The sequence below is a fragment of the Lissotriton vulgaris genome, chromosome 2_1, assembly GCF_964263255.1.
Source record: "Lissotriton vulgaris chromosome 2_1, aLisVul1.2, whole genome shotgun sequence".
Taxonomy (NCBI): domain Eukaryota; kingdom Metazoa; phylum Chordata; class Amphibia; order Caudata; family Salamandridae; genus Lissotriton; species Lissotriton vulgaris.
This window is the reverse complement of record NC_141687.1, coordinates 1,361,529,554-1,361,548,903: the sequence shown is the minus strand read 5'-3', so window position 1 is coordinate 1,361,548,903 and position 19,350 is coordinate 1,361,529,554. Positions and strand designations below refer to the sequence as shown.

The 19,350-nt window shown below is 42.8% G+C and overlaps 1 protein-coding gene across 1 annotated transcript in view; it reads right to left on the bottom strand.

Moving 5' to 3' along the window:
• LOC147732599 (contactin-associated protein-like 5) overlaps positions 1 to 19,350 on the bottom strand; it is an 864,951-nt gene that overhangs the window by 528,859 nt on the left and 316,742 nt on the right. The gene's annotated exons all lie outside the window — the stretch shown is intronic.

Below are 19,350 nucleotides of genomic sequence, written 5' to 3'. Positions count from 1 at the left end.
TCAGCGCTCCCAGTGCCTGCTATGAACACAAGCGTTAGCGGATAGAGTCAGCCACTGCCACCGGCTGGACTCATCTCCACAATGCGAGTGCGCTAAAGCGGGGTATTTATTAAATGTAGAGTACAGCGCGACTAGAGCGCTGAGCTTGCAGCCCTGAGCCCGAATGTGTTGGGCTCCTCCTCCACCCTCCGCAAACAAACACCCAAGATGGACGCGGCGGACCGGGGCGGGAGTTAGACAGTCAAAGTACCCAAACAAGTAATGTCAGCCTACAGGTGAGGCGCAGTTTTAAAAATAACACAGCAATACACTGACAAGTAAAATTAGCAGTAGTCGCCAAATTTAAAAAACGCTAATGAATCAGCGCTCCCAGTGCATGCTATGAACACAAGCGTTAGCGGATAGAGTCAGCCACTGCCACCGGCTGCCCAAACATGTTTTTACAGAAGTGAGGCAGGAATCGGATAGATTGTGATATGTGAGAAGTTAAGTAAAATTAGTGAGCACCATAGACGTGTCAGATTTAATGTGACAGTCAAATACCACATTGTGAAAAAGCCTGTTCCAGACCTTTCAAGGCAATCAGAAGTTACTGGTTCCCAATGGAGTCAGTGGGGTTATTTCAACTTTTTTGTGGCCTCCTTACCACAGACTGTGTCCAATAGTGACACAAAGAGGTGCAAGAAAAACGAATTTAATGCACTCAAAAAAAAGTGCTAGACAAGAAAACACAAATACAAGGTTGATTATGGAATGACAAGATGGTACCGCTCTTTAAAGGACCGATCAGAATAACCAAGGTGCAAATTACTTGCCTACAGAAATGTCATGGGGCAACTATCCCCTTACGTGTAACCTGTTTCTGGTATGTGTGACATTTAATGGGACTATTTGATGAGCGAAAGATACTGCACAAGTGCTGCCAGAAAAGGTTCAAATCTATGGTGCCCTTTTAGGCCAATTTAGATAACATTTGGAGAGTATTGTTCCATGGACTCTGTCCAAACTGTCAGGGCCACCAGCTGAGGGCTTTCTTGTCTTTGGGATTTTAATGAGTACTTTCTGCACCCTTGCTACTCCTTCTCAGCAAGCAGCTCATCTCAGCACTTCCTGTCTGTACTCCAAAGCATTTGTTGCCACTTGAATGGGGAACAACAACAAGAGTCTAAAGCGCCCAATCCTAAATAGGGCCAGTACTCTAGGTCCCAACGAAATTTTCCTTTATATGGCAGTGGAAGGTAAAAATTTACTTATGTGAACCGCCCTCAAGAGAGCCCTCATTGGTCAAGACTGTGAGTCCAGAGTAGGTGCATCACAGGTCTATAGATCAAACAATCATCATCTACAGTTGCCCTTCTTCTTTACTTTCCAGGGTCCTTCTCAATTTTCCAAGCCTGTGCAGGGACCTAAAAAGAAAGGTGGTGCTTCCTATGATCCGTGGAGCATCCACCCAATGCTGTTGTGCAACATCATTCCTCAAACTCTTTGTGTCATTATCAGTAATCAGCTCACTATCTGTACTTAGCGTTACTCTAAAGAGCCACGTCAGTGCTTGTTCCACCCTTGTTCTGCATTCTTGATAAAGTTACAGATGGTACCATAGGCAACATTGAGGTATATCTTCCTTTGAGCCAATCTCCCTCCACCCTTCCCTAATTGTTCCTAGCAAAGCATCTCAAAGACACCCGCTGCAGGGAAGCAGAGACAGAAGTGTGAGCCCTCCTATTTCCAATGGTTGGGAGCATCACATTCCTGGACTAGCAATTAAAGGTATGGTGATAGTTAATTATATTTCAATATTACTCTCTTCATTCAAAAGAAGATGCTTAATCTACCTGGAAAAGAACTAAGGTTTTCTGAAGCATCTGATCTGCCAGCTGGTGCAGTACTGTAATTAAGTCACTCAGCCAATCAAAACAAAGAACAAAGGCCATCAAGAGATGGGTCAAAAAAATAATCTGTATAAAAAATTATGTCAAGAAATCCAAATGTGTCAAAACTGATCTCTAACTAGTGTACCTAACAGTAAAAAAAGGTAGCAGCATTGCCCCTCAATTATATATCAAGTCTGGAGTTTAATTACAATTTTGCATATAAAAGGTACAGTGAAAACAGTACACCTGCTACACCTTATATGGAGAAATGGTGTTATTCCTCCCAGTCTGAAAAATAAATCATAACAATGTAATCGGGGCACCCACTGTCACGGTGCTACCTATGCATCAATGCCAGGCTGACTCAGACACTAGATATTCCCTCTCATGGTATACTTCTGCACACAAGTGTGGCCATGTATTCACAAAAAACTGCTGTATGGTACCAGAAAATCATGTCCCTAATAATCTATACCGCCGACCTCGAGAAATACCTGCAACAAGTCCAAACTGACCCCCCAAAACTGGGCAAAACACTAATCACCAGCCTTCAATACGCAGATGATATTGTCCTTCTGTCACAAACACCGATAGGCCTGCATCGATCAATGAACCAATTAGGATCCTATACCATCGCAGCCCAATTAACAATTAATCTCAAGAAAACTAAGGTGCTGTGCTTCTCAAAACAACATAAAAAAGGGTCAAAAGGCAAATTCATCTGGAACCTAGATGACAAACCAATATCCCAGGTGGAGTCTTATAAATACCTAGGGTTTCAACTAGATCAAAACCTCAACTTTAAACAACAGCTGAATCAAGGGAAAATTAAATCAAAACAACTTCTTTACGCCTTCAAAACTTTACACAGGAAACTAAAAGGCTGCTCAACAGGGCATTTGCTGAAGGTAATCGCAGCAAAATTCATACCAACAATATCATACGGGTCGGAAATTATGTACACAAAAGACGCAGCCGCCCTAAACCAAGCTAATTTCCACAAAAGACGCAGCCGCCCTAAACCAAGCTCAATCAAGCTTATTCGAGAAGTTGTTCTCAATCCCTCAGCACATCTCTCAAGCCCAGATTCGACTGGAATAAAGGCTGAAAAAACAGAAACCAGCCAGACAAGGGGGGGTTGTTAAATTCCATTGGCAGATGAGGCAAGCAGAAGACAACACACTAGCCCATTCTTGCTGGGAAGAAATCGAAAAGCAAGCAAGGCTAAATAATTCCATCGCCACGGTTCTAAAAGGATCACTCAAGGACCTACACCTTGAACGGGCATGGCATACAAACAACTCTTACTCTGGCTTTAAAAATGCAGTAAACAGTGCAACCAAACAAATCTCGCAGCTAATCAAAAAAACTGCATTTTCAAAGAAATATCACGCTTGGGCTTAAGCCACAACCATATTTGTTAGAACACTTTTCACAACACAAAAAGCATTATCTTACTATGCTACGGTTGGGGTCATTCCCCGCGAAGGACTTAATTTTAAAATGAGAAAAAGTATGGTTAACAAAAGAATGCCGGTTATGCGTACAAGGAGAAGAGAGCCTCTTACATCTCCTATGCATCTGCCCGTCACTTCAAGAAATTCGGAAAAGGGCCCTCCGCGAGCTGCTGATAAAAAAACAGCTACGGACATGCAGGGCCGCAGTCATACAATGTCTGGGAGGCCACTCCATAGAACTATCTTGTAAAGCCATAATGCTTTGGAAAATGGCAGCCAAAGAATTAGACAGCAGACAACAAACATGAATGAACTGGAGCGGCTCAGTCAATACTCACAGTACCACCTTGCACTGTTCAAAATTGCAGTTATTATAAAAGTTTACCTTGTGTAATATCTATTGATGATGATTCAGGACATGACAGCATTGTGTTTTTATCTTTTTGCACCTTTTTAATCCTTATTTTTAAAAACAAAAGATAACATTTTTTAACATCTTTGAATAATTAAACTTTTCCCATTCTTTTATGATTTTTAACGAGATCAAATAAAAGTATTTTTGACTAACTGATGTCCCTAATATCATCTGACAAACATACTGTGTCTTAAAAATGTTTAGAAAACTTTTCCCATCAGTTTAAAGACTAGAAAATATACACCCAACATAGTAATATGAACTTTAAGCCATAATATTAATGTAGACAATCTTTCTGCTATCAGTATTCTGACATAGAAACCCAAACTGTTCAGACTTTCAATAATCCACCACAGATGGCAGTTTTTTTTTAAAGTGGACTCTTGAGGTCACAGCTCAAAGCCGTTTTACAAAGATCATTACACATTTCTACATCGTGATTGCGGTAAAAATATGCCAGAAGTTGGACTAATCCATGAATTTCTGGCTGTGTTTCACAAATACACAAATGCCAGCCAATTTCTTGGGCATATTTCCATCTGAATTTAGCATGTGAATACGTGATCAGCATTACTGGACCAATTGTACTCTCATTTCAACCGCAAACTGGAATTTCTGTCGACGAATGGGAATACCAAGCCACTTTTAATAGCTGTCCATGCTGGGGATCAATACTTGCGGTCTTAACACAGAGTTCATTTAATGGTGACACATTAAGACAACTTAGGATTCTATTTAGAACACCACTAATGCAAAAAAAAATGGTCATCTAACAGCTCATTTAGAAGTTCTCAATTGTCCTAGTATGCAGAATTAATAGTTTTCACATTAGCATGCACCATCCATTCAGCTAAACCATGTATATCCTGTTCCAAATACTTAAAGTGAGTGTAATATTTTGGAACTGGGGTGGTTAATAAAGAAGAAAACAAGTTTTATCTGAAGCTCTAGCCACATGTAACGTTATATGTCTTTGTTAATTAAGTGCAATCCTTCCTACTCCTCACGGCTCGCGACGGAACACTCCCTGCAGTATCTGTGCACACTATAAAATAACCTCAGTGGAATCAGAAAAGTGTTAAACCAGGGCCGGACTGGCTCTTGCGGGCACTGGTCAATCCCCCGGTGCGCCACAAGGGTGGGGGACGGTTTTGGGCCCCTGGGGGCTGTTTTTGTTACAGGGCTGTTTATGCAGCATAGCTGCAAAGTCGGCCCTGTAACAAAATCATCCGAAAACCGGCCCCGGCAAACAGCCCAGTCGCACCCCTAACCTCCCCCGAGGCCGGCCGAGCACTTTGCCGGGGCCGGTTTTGGTTCCCAGTCCGGCCCTGGGTTAAACTTTCGACCAACCCGTCTTTAGGTAACTTCTCAAACACCATTTTGGACATGAGTAACAATTTCAGTAAGTGGGCCGAAGCTCAGACTTTGGCCAAGGACTTTCTGCATTTTGGACGCTGCCACATTAATAATACTCTCAGGCTGACTCATTGAACCTGCTGAAAATCAGGAGTGGGCACCCAAAGAATTTAGAAGAGTAGGAATTAAATCGACGTCTAAGGCCTTCAAAGCTAAACAAAATCACAAATATATAACCAAAACTATATATTTTAGAAGAAAGCCATCTTGATTCACTCAGCTGTTATTATCTGTGCATACATTTATGACACTTGTGGGACAAATCTTTGGGCTAAACCCCACTGGTAATAGGAAATGGCGTACATTGCATAACATTTTTTAAAACTTAGCCTATGATGAATATGATTCTAAGGTGAATTAACAAGCTTGGCAATGAATATCTATATATAGACTAGCATAAGAGGCCTTTTATTTGTTGGCATTACACTTACCCTGGTGGTGCCTTAGTTTAATTATATAAGACGAAATGAGGCGTTTTAAAAATTTGAAATGATCAATTGCATGTATATAAACTTCATTTTTAGATGAACTTTATGTTGCATTTGTGAAAAGAGTCCATTAAGACATGAATCGAATTTAACATATTTATCATATTGTTAGTTTGGCAACATGTGTTTCACAAACGTAAATAATGTAAATTGGTGCTTCTCACTAACGTCTTTAGACGCTAGATAGTCAACAATGAAAATAGTTGATGTAATGCTTATACTTCAAAATTCTCCAAGTTTGGAGTTATTAAAACTGGTTTGAAGTTACAAAATGCATTAAGTAAGGGCCTCCGTTTTGTTAGAGTTTTGGAATGTTAGCCATACTTTCAGTTTCAATCATCAGCGTTGTCGCTTCTTAGATGTCTCATGATAAAGGGTGTTTACTCTTGCTCAAAAGAATATATTTCCATTAGAAGCAGATGAACGATGTAAAGCACTGTGTGGAAACATTTTATTTTCATGATTGATGTTTCCATCAATTATGAGATTAGTACAGCACAGAAGTGCTGAACTGTTGAACTATATTTATAGGAAATGTTTACAGGATGTATTGCGTATGAAAGTAAGCTGTGGTTAGTCTTTCTATTAAGGTAAAATGAAGCCCCCCTGCAATTCTCTGAGGCCCCCCAAACGTTTAATAAATTGTGTATTGTAGTAACATATGAAGACCCCGGGGCTGGTATGCCCCCATCACGCTCGGCTTATACATGTGCCATTGTATTAGAATGAACATGTCAAGTCACAATATATTTATTCGATCTTTGGATAAAAATCATAAACGAGCAAGATAGCTTTTATCACAAAAATACAATAAAACAAATCATAAAACTATAAAACACTTAATACAAGATCGATTAAAAACATAGTTTCAGTACAATAAAAACTGCTACAATAAAGTGAGTTAACTAAGGGATGAGCTCCTTCAGCTGACATATCCTTCCATCGATTTACTACTTCTTGCATACGTTTTGAGGAAACAACAAACTCTGAAACAAATATCAGGACTGTCTAACATCTAGAGATATGTTAAGGAATCCCTCAATTTCTTGAAATAGGGGGCATATTATCAAGATACTGCGATAATTATCGCAAACCGAGGCTAGCACATTTTTTTTTTATCGCCGCATATTGCTGGATTTTCTCGCCCTGTTAGCGGCATATCAACAACGTGTTGCTCACAGGCGAAGTAAAATCCAGCAATAGCAGGAAAAACCAGCGATAGCAGGTTGATTCCTGCAATACAAAACCTGCGATATGTGTAATGCTTGGCGATACTCAAGTGTGGACTTAACATAACAATCCATCTTCCATTGAAGAGATAGTTGAGTCACATTTTTAGCAGGTGTTAAGTTCCAGCGATAACCGCGGTTAGCGCAGCTTTTATTATCGCTTCACGGGTCCTGCCCCGCATTGATAAAAGGGGGATGTTGTGTTTGTGAGCGATTCAATGAGGATTAGGAGAGGAAAGCCTATTTTGCATGTCATTAACGATATTGATCGCTGAAATGCAAAGTAGCAAGAAAACACGCGCCAACGCTTGTTAGAGTGTCCTTGTTAATTAAGCGATAAAAAAATCGCAATTTTTTCGGCTCTATGTGCCGAAAAAGCAGCGATATAAGCCTTGATAATATGCCCCTTAGTAGTTTCAAAATATTCTTAAGACATTATTGAATAAAACAACAATAGAATTTAAAAAAAAACATAAAATGCAACAAGGATTGCTCAGCCAACCCATCAAAAAGGCAAGTCAGTAAGCTACTGTCATAATCCATTGAGCAATCAGAAAAGCACAAAAGACACCACACAGTAACTGCCCTAAATCTAAGAAGAGACCTCTCCCACTGAGAGAGCTTGAGAGAAAGGTAAAATTTAGAGAAATAAAGTAGATGCGAACCGAGTTACTAAAAATCTCCTCCGTTCTTTGGGAGAGACTGAACTCTTCATGGAGGGACTTTATCGGCCTCTTATCATACTTACCTATAGAGGCTGGGGGGATAAACATTTCAAAGAGACCAATATCAATGAAAGGCCCAGTGACATATTTCAACCATAATAACTTTTCTATTACAACTGGCTTCAGGATTAGACTGTACACAAACCCACAGCAGAAGCGGGGTCACATTAACTTCACCTGAGACATAGTCCAGATTCAGGTTAGAGTGTGAGATAAAGTGTGAGCTAGTTGGTGGTAGATTCAAAAGCTGCCTGCAGATCCTGTTTTCTTTCACCTGAATGGGTGAAGCATATTAACCACCATACCCCTGCCTGCTCCATATGTAGCTGTGGGAACGCACTGCAGATTAAAAATCTTGATGTAAGGGGAGATAAGGCTCCTACATTCCCTCCAAATGAGACTGAATATTAGTTCCATACGCACTGCAATAAACTGGGGTTGCCAAGCATTGGAGGAATCGAAGATAACACTCAGGTAATTGAAATTCTGCACAGAGTTCAGGGAATTACCTTCCTTCCTGGCCCACAGGCCATTATGTGTGATTTCCCAAAGTTAGTTAACATATCTAAATAACCCATAAATGAAACGAAGTACTCTTCCAGGGTACACAAGATCCGAGGCCTCCTAGCCATTAAATCTGGATCGTCGGTGTATAATGCTGGGACGGATAAGTGAGCAATTTTTGTGATGTCTCTGGTGGAAATAGACAAGTGGGTACTTAGTTCAATAATATTTCAATAATATAAGATTAAGCAGAAGTGCCAAAATGCACCACAGAGGAATTCCACTAGCTAAAGAGAAAGTATCAGAGGAGTATCCTGCCCAACCATATCTCACCCTGGGACAATATTTCCTGTGTAAGGAGTACACAAACTTACCAGGGAAACTCCCACCCCCAAATCAATCACTATCGTCCATAGCTTAGCCGCATTAATACAATCAAATGCAGAAAATAAATCCATGAAGGCCAGGTACAGTGGGGAGCGCATGGCTATAGTATATGTACTCACAGTCAGGTGCAAGTTCAGGCACTGCTCCACTGTACCTAGCCCTGAGCTTAAGTCATTACTGACATGGGGACACGATGTTAATGTCCACAATGACCACAGTTATTGCATAAAACTCTGTAGGCATATTTATCAAACGTTCACCCAACGTGGGGCAGCAAGCATAGTTACTGTACTGCATTGTGTGAACAGAAGAGAGCTCAAGAGCGCCATATCTACTAAGATAAGGCACCCTTCAGCTCTCTCTTAAAACTTGCAAACTAGTGGTTGCCAAATACGAATGCAGGCACCCTTGCACATTTTATTGTTATGTGAGTACTTGGGGTGGAGAATATTGTAGTAACCACAACATGGTCAGAACGAGCAATATGGCAGATATTTGTATTGTGTAAATAAGCGAATACAGTTGAGGATACAAGAAAGTAGTGTAATTTAGAATATGAACTATTGGTTGAGCAAAATAAAGTTTACTTTATACTGAGCGGGGGGTGCTAAGACACCAAACATCCACCAGATCCATGCTGTTTAGCCATTCTTGATATTCTTTTAAACGTCTAATTATATGTACTAATCTCATAGAGGGTCTAGCTTTGACTTAGTCCTTAACAACATTAGGATTACATTCTATAACAATTTTTCCTGCTGCTTCTGAAACCTCTGCAACAGCATCTTTAAGGAATCTTTGCTGGCCTGGATGTGTTGCATAATATTTGGTTACTGTAAATTTATATGAGCGATCTTGAGCAGTGGAATCAAGGAACTGTCATTTTCATCTGGAATAATCCTTGTCACTTCACATATGGAGCCCTGGGCAATGAATATTCCTAAACCCCCTCTTTTGTTCAAAGAGAAATATTGTCTGGAAAACCACCTAGATGTTAGGTGAAAACAAACTCGTATATGGGAATGTGTTTCTTGAAGCAAACACAATCTCTCTTCAAATCATATAAGATATCAAATACAGCCATATGTACTGCCAGTGTGTTTAAACTTTTGTCACTACAGATAAAGTGTTTTTTCATGTTGAGATTTCATTTTCGTACTGCTATATCCGGTTATCAGTAATTATATGATGTGGTTCTTTGTGTCTGTTCCTATGGGTGTTAAGACATCTACTCCTGAGTCCAAGGCGTCTGTTACTCCCAACCCTGTGAAACACATGAACAATAATAAAGGAATATATAAATTGCAATATTTCTTCCTCGGCTCTTTTCTGCATCCCTGCTTGGAGTGATGTAGGTCAACATGGTCTCTAGTTCACTGTGTTTGTTTACTTCTTCTCCATTCCACTGAGCGCAAGCATCTGAAAGGTCTGTTGTGCTCGGAGTCTGGCTGCTCCTCCGTGCTGTTCTCTTGTAAGATGATGATGCTGTTAACCTCTTGCAGCACATTAAATAGCCTTCTTGGGGGATATTCTCAAGAATGTGCGGTAGTCATTGCAAAATCGGTTAACGCAATGTTTCATATCGCCGTCTATCGCGGGAAAATAACTCTGTGTTAACGTCTTATTCACAACAGGGCGATAACATGCGATATTCTCCCGATAAAGCAGCAAATGTCGGCGATAAAGTCACCGGTATGGCGATAAAAATGTAAACCCCAAAGTGAAACAAGTTGCAATTGGCCCAACCGCGATAAAAAAGTCAGCGATAATCTTCACCAGGCCTGCAATTCACACAAGTCAGGTGGGAAAAATCACTATAAAAGTTGAAAAAAAATACAAACAAAAGGAAAACAACTACAAAGCACAATATAGGTAGCCGGAGCAAGTACAGAGGAAAACCATAATCCCAAAAGCCCCCCGGAGGACTAGCCTGGGACCTCATGGTCAGGGAAGTGCAAGGAGAAGAAGACGAGGAAGACACGGTTCAGTCCAAAGGAAAGCAGGATCCTGATAACGGAGGTGATAGAACACCATCAAATTCTGTTCGTCACCTCCACTGTGTCATTCGCAACAATAAATGGAATATGGCAGTCCATCACGGACAAGGTGAATGCAGTCGGAATGCTGAGGAGGACAATGGAAGAGGTCAAGAGGCACTGGAATGATGTGAAGTGCACAACCAAGCAGAAACCCACCAACAACCAGAAGGCAGCAATTCAGACTGGAGGTGAGAGCCCAGCGCCACAGGAGGAGCTAGATGAGATGGAGGAAATGGTGTCCACAGTCATCAGTGTAGAGACGGTGGCAGGAGTTGGGGGACCGGATGCTGCTCAACATGACCTGACACAACAGCAACAGGCTGAGTAATGACCAGGGACTGGGTGGACGGGGGGAGATGGGCACAATGGCACACATGCACAATTAAGTATAGCACAGTGCACACCCGAATGACTCTGGAGCATGTCTCTGATCCCCTTGGCAACTGCAGCACACCTAGAAACAGCAAGTAGGCACCCGTCGAGTATGTGCCCAGAGGGGGCCCTTCGCACATACCACCAATCTCATAACCAACCCATGCACATGTGTTAAACCCAGCAAAGCAGCGTGTCTATGAGCAACACTGACAATGCAAGTGACACTGCATGACAACTAGCATTCCTGGCGTCAACATTTCATGAAATGTTGCACGCCGCAACACTGAAGTGGCTGAGTGTGGACCACATCCATAAAGGAGCAGGTCACACTCTGACACATCCATGTGTGCAAACAACCCCTGACGTCAACAACACATCTGCAGACAAACCATGCCCCAGACTCCCAACTCCCACCAAGAGCCCAATGTACCCAAGTCTGCAACATCTCAGCACTGTATAAGCGCAGATGTCAAAGGCACACCGCATGAAAGGGATAAGGGCAGCAAAATCAGAGCTGCAGGGGCGACTCCCAAAATGCAGCACACACACATAACATGCAGAGCACGTCAACATTGACAACAATGTGGTACAAACCACAACACGTTCACAACAGAACAGAGGACACTACTGATGCTGCTTGTGTGTAGAAACTGGCCAGTCACATTTGGCATAGCAGGGAAATGTGAGTTGATAATGTACAAGTACAAATACACATCAGTGATGTTGTTGAAATGTCCACTGTCCCGCATCAAATGGGCAACTCCTCCCAGTCACAATGTACATTGTCATGCACTCTGTATGTAAACTTGTACAATGTGTCAACATACATGTGAACACAATGTTAAACTGCCTCTCCCCTTCACATTGCAGAGGGAAAACCAACACCTCCTGCAGAGCAGACCGAACCGCTTCACTGATGACGAAAAGGACCTCCACACCTTTGACACCGACTCCCTCCAAGAGTTCATTGACAGCTACTTCAACCCACCTCCTGGAGCAGGGCAGCCCAGCTGCAATAAGGAGACCCCACCCCTGCACATACCAAACAGCAGGTAGCACCCACCACCACGGCTGCCTCCCAGGGCCCCCAAGAACAACACATGGCCTTCCAACGCCGTGTGTTGGGGTGCCAGGAGAAGATGGCTTAACAGGTGCTGACTGGTAAGAAGGAAGCAGTAGCATTTATCTCCGCTATATGGCCTGTTTCTGCTTGGTTCTGCCCTCTGCATCATCACCTTCCACTGTCCCCCGATACACTCTGCGACACTCACCTTGGACCTTGACATGGACTGCCAAATTCTGTTTGGTTACCAATGAAACAGCAATCAGACTGTGGACTGAACTCTTCCTCTTCTGATGAACTTGTCATTCCCTAAAGGACTCCATGGGCCAACAATGTACAAAAAGTGGGGTTTGCATGGCCCTGTACTGCTCCAGCTACAACACTCCACTGAATGTGCATTAAACATTCATATTCACACAGATGTGTCATGTTGCTAATGTTGTGGGACTTGAGTCACAGGGTGCAACATTACCGATTGTGGTCCGGGTGGCGCCGACACTACAACAGAGACACACACATTAGTTACTTCTTTGTCCAGCCCAGGACGGTACCACCCCAAAACCTCGTGGTCATTGTTCACACCCCTATGCTGGACACACGCCAGGCCAGCCCACCCCACCCCACCCGACTTACGCTTACAGGGGGGGGGGGCGACAACGCTACATGTCCCAGGTTTTCCCTGTAGTGATCTGCTAATTACATGTTGTCAGCATGTCACAGCCTCTCCCTGAGGGTTGGTTTACACCCACACCACACCCATTCAGCACTGGCATCACAGGACATGTGACCCGGCCAATAAAATGGGCCGGGTGCACATGCTCAATGCCATTGCCACTCTCTATCTAGGTGTATCCGTGTGCTTATTATTTATGCATGAGGGCCTAGAGCCCTACCACATCACATTTCCCACTGCTGGAGGTGAGAAGATGGCATCCGCACCATGATATTCAATCATAAAAGATCCATGACTTGCGTTGCACAGAGTTGGTGGCACTGCATACACTGCGGCCTGCATGAGCCTACCGCCACAGCATGGTGACCTTCGGTGCACTGAAGTAGAGGCACCTTAAGTGCTGAGCAGGTGTGCAGCCTGAGATGATGCGCAATCCTGGCGGTCCGGACTGGTAGGGATTTCTGTGAGCCCTGCTGGACCGCAGTGTAGGCCTGAGTCAGCTACTGCCACATGGCATTGCCTCGCGGTTCACAGAGTTAGTGGCACCTAAAGAGCTGAGCGGGTGTGCAGCCTGTGATGATGCCGTGTGCACTGATATGATCTCTACCATTTCGAAATCAAGACCCAGAATCACGTGTGTGACCTGGTGGCCCACGACGGGGACGCATGATGTGGAGGCTGCCAAGGTTTTGGGCCCCGGGCTCAGAGCTTGCACTGGCACATGGTGGGCCCTCTTGGAGACTCGACAGTGGCGGAAGTTGAGCAGTGAGGCCTGGGTGCGCAGGGCCGGGCAATCACCGCCGGGTAGCGGGAGGGGCTGGGGCAGCAGCCTGTGTGCGCAGGGGCAGGCAAGCGATGATGCGGTGTGCAATTATATGAACTCAGCCATTCATAACTCTGGACTCTGTTTCAGATAAGGGGCCTGGTGAACTGCAGTGTTTACCGGCAAATGGTTGGAGACACATCGGAGCCAGCAGGTAAGCAGTGAAGCCTGGGTCCGCTGTGTCAGAACTCTCTCGCCCTCTCCCTCTCTTCCTTTCACTCTCTCTATCTCTCTCTCTCTCTCTCCCTTTTCCCCTCTTCTTTCCACTGTCTCTCTCTCCTTCATTTTCTCTCTCTCTCTCTCTTTCTCTCTCTTTCTCGCTCTCTCTTTCTCTCTCCTTCTCTCTCGTTGTCTCTCTCTCTCTTTCTCCGCCCCTCTTTCTCTCTCTCTCTTTCTCTCTCTTTCTCTCTCTCTTTTGCTCTCTTTCGCTCTCTCTCACCCTCTCTCTCTTTCTCTCTCTCTCTGTTCTTTGATGAGCACATGACACACTTTCTTATCTTGAATTTTGCCTTGAAGGACGTTACTTACAAATTGTCCAGTGAAGACCCACCATGACTCTTCCAAATAGTTGTTTTGTGTTTAATTTGAATAAAATGATTTGTTTGGAAATTCAAAGATGAATGAATGATTCTCCTTTTTCTGACCACTCATGATTGTTGTAATTGTGCAACATCAGGCGAATTGTTTTGTTCATGATTTCGTAAAGTTGATGTAGGGGGGGTTACTGAGGTGGTGGCGGTGGGTGTTGTGGCCCTCTTGAGTGTCTGAGCTGCATGATCAGTAGCTCCATGGCATCTTTTGTTCTTCGGGTGTGGCTCTTGGCTGGGCTCCCTTTTACGGTACAGTTTGGCGTCTGACTCTACACTAGGTAAGAGCAGGTGTTAAATCCCTGCAGCTAACATGCCTTATCGCATGTTTTTGGATCTTATCGCTGATCTGGCTGGTAGTTGAGAATGTTGCGAAGTGGTGTTGTTGCGGCTTTTTTCACGGGAACGCCTACTCTGCATATGATTATCTTTAGTTGCCGGTGTCATCTGTGGCGATGTTTTTTGCGGCTGCTATGGCAGGAAAACTGGTGATATCGAATGTTAGCACATGCTTGTGAATAGGCGGATACATTTATCACCACTTTGGTTGCAATAAAGTGCATCAAACTCAGCAATAAGACCTTGATAATATGCCCATGGGTCTACTTGTTGAAGGCTAATCTTCCCCTGTAACTGTGACACCTGCTTTTTTACCTGGCCCCGTTGCACTGTCCATGGGTCAGCCTCCGTTGTCTTCATTGCTTTTCTCTTTTTCTCCAAGGCCCAGGACTCATCCTGAATTTGTACAGAGAATCTCTCATTGTTGCAAGTGGAGATTGTCCAGAATGCATGACATTATTCCCACTGAGCGTTTTAATCATTCTTTGAAGGTGCAAGCATGCTCAGTGATACGTCCCACTGAAATGTGACTAATCTTGCTCCCTGAGTACTGACCTGCCTTTCAGAATCATTAACTGATTAGAAAATCTTCCTGTACATGCAAAGTTCACCTCAGGCAACTTTTGCACCAATAAATACCTATAAAAACAACGCTATGGGTGATGTTTACTTAAAATAAGGCAGACAACCATAAATAATGTTGATAATGTCGTCTCCTATCCATTTTCGGCTAACACACCAACACAATTAACAATAATCTGGCACTAGCAATGGCCACCACTTCAGGGAGACTTAGTATTACATTGGCACATAGTCTGAACTTCTCCCAGCTGACATGAGAGGCGTTTGTTGTTTTGTTAGATTTTTGTCTCAAACCTAGTATAGTGTTGAAGCTTGAGACGGGCTGAGTCCAGAATCTGAATTGGAAGATGGGGTTTGAACAAGGGACCTTTGATGCCAGCTGCAATGGTTGTCAATTTTGTTCTTGTATACGCCTATTACAGATGGAATTTGACTCTATAAAGGGAAAGCAAACCCCCAGAATGGATTTGACCCTAAAATGACTTGTATCAATACTACAGACGCAAGCTCCAAAGGTATTGGGGCTGTGTTTTCCCAAAAAGATGAGGAAGGAAAATAAACCACTGTCGCCTTTACTTCTCTTGCACATTATCTTGCTGAAGAACGTTTTTCAGTACTGGAAATTGAGGCTTTGGTGGTGGTGTGGGGCTTAGAACATTTCAGAAATGAATTATGGTGTCTTAAGGTTTTGCTGAGGTGTGATCATAAGCCTCTCACAAAATTGTTGACAACAGAGGGGTTGCTGAATGCCACAATCAGGATTGCCAGGTTGTCTATAAGGGTAATGGATTACAATTACAAAGTACAATTTGTACCTGGTGTAAGGAATAAGGTGGCAGACTGTCTCAGTATGCTTTCTTAGCAGTTGTGGAAGGGAGTGATGATGGTGGGGAAGAACTGAGAGTGGCTTGAACGGGTGAGGATGAAAAATATGCTTTGACCACCAAGGTATGGGAAGATGAGGTGAACAGTGATATCACATTGTAAAAGGTAAAGAGATATGTGATTGGAGGGTGGAATTTGAGGATATTTTTGGAAAAGGATTGCTGCAAATTCTGGGAGATTCTGGAAGAGCTTTCAGTGTGGAATGAAAATCTATTAAGAGGGTAGAAATTTATACCACCCCAGGCATTGAGAAATAAAATTGTAGAATTGTGCCGTGAAGGCCATTTAGGTATTGTTAAAAGCAAAAAGGTGTGAAGGAGAAATACTGGTGGCCTGAAGTGGATAGAGAGCTGGAGCATGTAGTGAGAGTCTGGAGTGCAAATCTGCAGATAAGTGCAAAATGACTTTGAGGCCGCCACTGGTTCTGGTGGAATGTCCCAAGATGGCTTGGGAAACCATCGGTGTAAACATCGTGGGCCCTGTGGTAAATGAAGTAGGAAGCTATAGATATGAATCGGTGGCTATTGAATATTTCTCTAAATGGCAAGAGGTGGCTTTTGTGGACAAGATTAGTGCAGAAAGGTTCCTGAATGTTTAGAAGAACTGTTCCATGGGAAAGGTTTTCCCAAAAAGGGGATTACGGATAACGGTCCACAATTCCTTGCAGCAGTGGTGGAATAATTTTTTAATGCACTGGCGTGGAACATAAGTGCACATCAGTTTATCAACCAGAAGGTAATGGCACAGTTGAGAAGTTCTACTGCGTTATCAAGGGGGCCCTCCAGATGGCAAGTACCAGAAGGGGAGATTGGAAGGGAAAAGTAAAGAAAAAGGTTTGGATGTATTACATCACTGCAGGGGTTACTGGTTATAGAGCTTTTACTATTATGCGTGATAGGGTACCTTTTACCAAGGATACCCAGGGCAGGATGGAGAAATCTAAACATGTTCACTGGTCACCCGAGATGGTAAGACAGAATATCAAGGAGGCACATAATAAGTATGACGTGTATTATGATAATAATATTAGAATTGGATAAATGCACAGCGATTTGTTAACTTTCAAAGTTCAACAGTTAGTCATTTTTTTGGTGCACCGTAAGGTGGCGTCGAGGGTCCTGCGACGTCAAGATACACAACACAGATGTGGCACTAGAGGATCTCTAGTGTCATCCCTTAACGGGCACACAAGTATTTGTCTTCCCACACAAAGAAGACTTTCAATCCAATGTTTCAATTGTTCATGAAATTTATTTTATATTTGTAGAAGAATTTATCATCATCATCTTTTATGTTGTTCATTCGATAACATTGTTCATTGAGCCATCGCGGAGTACGAGGAGAGAAGGACGCTATCGCGCACCTATTCTTGAACAAGAACTACAAGTATTGTTAGAGACCCAGCCATTGTCTATTTCCCTGATGAAGGGCATGCTATATAATGCCCGAAATGCATTGGATGCCTTATTATGACAATGTCTGATTTACAAATATAAGAATGTTATCGAATGAACAACATAAAAGATGATGATGATAAATTCTTCTACAAATATAAAATAAATTTCATGAACAATTGAAACATTGGATTGAAAGTCTTCTTTGTGTGGGAAGACAAATACTTGTGTGCCCGTTAAGGGATGACACTAGAGATCCTCTAGTGCCACATCTGTATTATGATAATAAGTCAGGTGCCAAGGAGGTGAGTATGCAAGTGGGGGTTATGGTATATGTGAAGAAACCAGGTAAAGGGGGGAAGGAAGACAGTAAATGTGTAGGTCCTTGGAAGGTTGAAGAAGTTTTTATAAAGTGACCCGCTTGAGTGATGGTAGAGTGTGGCACATGAGGAGAACGGCAAGGTGCGACAGGGCTGTAAGTATGCAGGAATTAAGGAGGGGAAAGAAGTTTGGATGGCTGGGGGAAGTAGAAGGAGAGGATGATGAGGAGATAGGAAGAAGAAACCAGGTAGGAGGGTCTGAGGGTGATGATGCAAGGCGAGGAGATGCAGTAGGGGACAGGTAATTCCAGGAAGGGACCAGGAGGAGGCAGGTAGGAAACCTAAAGTAACACAGAGCAAAAGTGGGCACATTGTAAAGAAACCTGCATATTTGGATGGGTATATTACATTAATAATTAGGATTTTTAGTGAACTGTCTTTCATAATATTCTGGGATAAGTGTCTAGTGATGTTTAAGCGTTAGTATTGGTATATGTTTGCATTTTTCACATACAAGCGGGGGTGAGTGTTGATGGTAGTTCATTTTACCATTATTCTGGTATTTACCTTTCTATCAGAATATTCTGAAATATGGGAATATTAGCATTTCTTTTTAGGAGTTATGTTACCCTTGAGCACTTCTATGTTATTTTATGTATTCTTAAGGGATGGGGATGTGTTGTATTGTTAAATTCTTGTCTTGCGACTAGTCTAACGTTCAAACTTGAGACGGACCAAGTCAGGAATCTAATTTGGAATATGGGGTTTGAACAAGGGACAGTTGATACCAGCTGTAATGGTTGTCAGTGGCGGTTCTGTATACTCCTGTGCAGGGCTGAAATAAAGGAGTATTCACATTAATCCTCTCAGTGAAGTATCTTCCTTCACAACAACCCTTAGTTTCTAGAGGGCAGAAGGCATATTTGCCAAGTAACATATGGCACTTCATTTCACTCCTAGTTCTTCAGCTTACACTGCTTTGTGTTCTGGACATTGCAGTTTCTCCCCTTCTAAACCTAAACTTACAAGTCACAGAATGCAAAGCGCTTGTTGCCTCAAAAGGCAGGACTAGATGTAAGTGTCACACAGGATGGTGCTGCATTCGAGGACTTTAGTCCAGCTGATATTCACTTTTCCTTGTATATAATACTTTGATGAAAACAGACTTGCAAACGTCGCTCAAACCAATCTCAACAATGGGTGCCATATTGTAACGTTCATTTCTATTTTTAAAATACATGCCCATCATTACTAGAATCACAATTTACATTTGCGAACAAAATACATTTTGATAAATTGCTCCATTTGCATCACTCATCTAAAAACAAAATCAAACATTTCCTACCTTGTGGCTGTGCTGGACGCTTGCAATGGCTCATGGGACAAGTGTTTCGGGAAGAGGGCAACTTGGCAGGGTACAGCTCAAGGCTAACACGGGCATAAATGAAGAGTACATACATACTTGCCGGCATGGCGGATTATACCCAACTAGTTGCACAGTTGTTAACTCTCTCACAGCTTTGTAATGTTGTCAGAAAGTCTCCGGATCTCCATAAAGGAGTGATATGGGTCACAAATAGTACATAGTAAGCACATTTTCACAGAACTTTTTTCAACATCTTTCCCACTGTGCAAAGCAGTTGGACTTAACGTACCCACTCCTTGTCAAAGAACTTGGTGGGAGCTTCGAATTCACAATGAGCGGTCTGACAGGAGAAGGGAAAACAATGAGCACTCTGAATTTAAGAGGGTAGCATGGAAGCACCGGGAAATAT